This window comes from Sapajus apella, unplaced genomic scaffold, assembly GCF_009761245.1.
Source record: "Sapajus apella isolate SASKATOON/1434 unplaced genomic scaffold, GSC_monkey_1.0 scaffold69, whole genome shotgun sequence".
Lineage (NCBI taxonomy): Eukaryota > Metazoa > Chordata > Mammalia > Primates > Cebidae > Sapajus > Sapajus apella.
Genome location: NW_022437009.1, coordinates 3,843,396 through 3,846,541, shown reverse-complemented (window position 1 = coordinate 3,846,541; position 3,146 = coordinate 3,843,396).

The window sequence follows — 3,146 nt, the reverse complement described above, 5'->3', positions numbered from 1 at the left end:
CTGCGGGGCCCACCAGGGGTTGCAATCCAGCCTGCCCTCCACTAACTGGGCACTGCCCAGGCAAAATGCTCCTCACCCTTCTGGTCTCAGGTCAGGTTTACCCTTGAGTACTGGCCCTTCCTCTGCACTTCCCCTCTACCTCATTTCTGTCCTATCATCCAAAAGCTTCCCTTTAAAAAAAAAATTCTGTTTTTCTGTTTTACTTTTTAAGCTATAACCACCAAAGTAGTGATGAGCCCTTCATGCCCTTCAATGTTTGAAGTCACTGAGCACATCTTCAGGCTTCCTGTTTCACCTCTGAACATGGTCTTCCCATAGTGCACCTGGCTAACTCTGTTCACATGCCACTTCTTCCAGGAAGCCTTCCCTTCCCTCCTCTCCTACACAACCCACCCCAGTAAGTGAGGGCTATCCCCCCACACCAACCTAGGCTAGGCATGCCCTATGGGAGTTCTGAATATGTTGTTGCAAAATGATCTGTTTCTAAGTTCATCTTCCCCTTAGACCTGCCTGTTCAATGTGTTAGCCACTGGCTATGTGTGCCTAGTAAGCACTTGAACTGTGTCTAGTCTGAACAGAGATGTGTTGTAAATATAAGATACATGCTACATGTGAAATATTATGAAAGAGATAATGTAAAATACCTCAGTGATCATTTTTATCTTGATTATATGTTGGAATGCTAATATTATAGGCTGGGTTTGGTGGCTCATGCATGTTATGACAGCACTTTGGGGGGCCTAGGTGTGGAAGGATCACTTGGAGTTTGAGACCAGCCTGGGAAACACAGGGAGATCCTGTATCTAAAAAAATAAACAAAATTAGCTGGGCATCATGGCACATGACTATAGTCCTGACTACTCAGGAGGCTGAGGCAGGAGGATTGCCTGAGCCCAAGAGTTTGAGGCTGCAGTGAACCATGACCGAGCCACTGCACTCCAGCCCGGGTGACAGAGTGAGACCTTGTCTCAAAAAATAAGTAAATAAATAAATAAATATTTTTTAAAACGTAAAAAGGAGAGAAACAAAAAAATAAAAAAAACAAGATAATATTAGAGACACATTGGGTTAAATTAAACATATGATAAAAATTAATTTCTTATATTTCTGTTTTTAACGTGACTTCTAGAAAAATTTAAAAACCTGTATGATTTGTATCATATTTCTACTGGATGTCTGCTTAGACTATAAGACTCTAGAAGTCAGGGATCATATCTTACTCATCTTTGCACTTCCAGCATCTAATTCAGACACACATTTGGGTTCTAAGACAGCATGTGTAGCAATGCAGGTGTCACCTTGTGTTGTCACTCTTGCTGTCCACCTGTCTGTCTCTCCCAGGATGCTTTCCACACCTTGGCACAAAGACTGTGCCTCACCTGTCAAGGCTTGGCAAGAGGCAGGTGCAGAATAAATGTTAGAGAATGTAGGTAAAGTAAATGTCTGATCTATTCAGGGAGAAAAAATTTATGATTATTATTTTTAATTTAGATGGAGTCTTGCTATTTTGCCCAGGCTGGTCTCAAACTCCTGATCTCAAGCGATTCCAAAGTGTGGGGATTACAAGCATGACCCACAGTATCCGGCCATCTTTTAAAAACATTTTATCTTGCCTTAATTGTATTTGGGAACCATAGATGTGATATTGACATCTTACAGATAGAAGAACGAAGTGGCTGCAATACTCTGGGTACGCTCTTTCCAAGTGAAGGCAAAGAAAGCGGCAGTACAGCAGGAGACAGGGCGGCTGGGCTCCAAGGCCAGCGGGCTGTTACACGAGGGGGAAGACGTCCACAAATTCAGTCATTAGAAAAATGATTCTGGGCTGTGGAAACAAACACAGGAAAAGTTCATAGAATACAGAGACTAATATTCACAACAATATGATTTAATAGCGTATCATACCCTCTTAAGCACTGATCAATTTGATGTGAATTTCAATTGTTAAAAAAATCTGTTTTTTTTTTTCTGAATGTAGAACTAAAATTGGCTCATTGTTTAAAAAAAAATAAGGCCCTAATCTGACAATTACATAGAAATGTTTAAACCAAAAAAAGTCCTTTGTGATACCACTCCAAAGAATAATCCAGTAACCACTAGTAATGGGTTGGGTTGGTGCTCATCTTTCTAGGCTTTTCCTTAATAAAAATTCTTTTCTCTTTCTTTTTTACGTAAAAAGAAGATTATATCCTGAGTATCAGCCTGCAACTTACTTTTGGAACATATGAATGAATATATTGTCAACATTCCCTTACGTTAGTACCTACAGCCCCATCTCTTCTTTTAGTCAGAGCAAAGCATTCCACGTAGGGAAACACACCCCTTACTACTGGACATCAGCAATAAAGACAGACACTTTTTTGCTATTATAAACAGATTGCAACCAACATCCTCAGACATGTCTTTGCAACTTTGTGTTTCCATAGGGACAAAAATAGTTTCATTATGACCTAATGAAGATAGTGAAGCAGATCAGAATTGGATCACCTATATTAAAAAAATAAACAAATAAAAGGTTTGCAGCGGGAAGTGGAGAAAACGGATGGTGAAGATAATGGTAGATATTTGCACTTTGTAGATTTTTATAATAATGAAAGAAAAGTCCATTTAGCTTGAATCTCATCCTCTACCTCCATAAGTCTAAAAGTATTTTTAAAAATTTAATTGAAGTTAATTTCATCCAAAAATTTCAATTTTAGATTAACCTATGTGAAGTTCAAGAACATTATCTTACCTATATGCTGGTAAGAACTGCAACTGGATATATCCTGTCTGGCATCCTCTGGGTCAGTTTCCACTTCTTCCTACTGAGGGACTTACAGGTTCTTTAGTTACACAGGTAACTGTGGTTTGAAATTTAAAACAACGGTGTGTCTTTCATAATTCTCCTAAGAAAGAAAAATTCCAACAGTAAACAATGCCACTGGGGTTTCTCCTCCCCGACCAGTTGCATCAAAACGCTATCCTGGCTTTGTCTTATAGTAACAGGGTAGGCCAGTCACTAATCTCTCTGAACACACGTCTCCTAACCTGTAAAATGGTGTTATCTGCTTTGATTCATTACTGTCAAGACTAGAGATAATGTATGTAAAGGACTAGCACAAAGTACATGTTCTAATAAGGGAGCTATTGTTTTCAATGAAAAC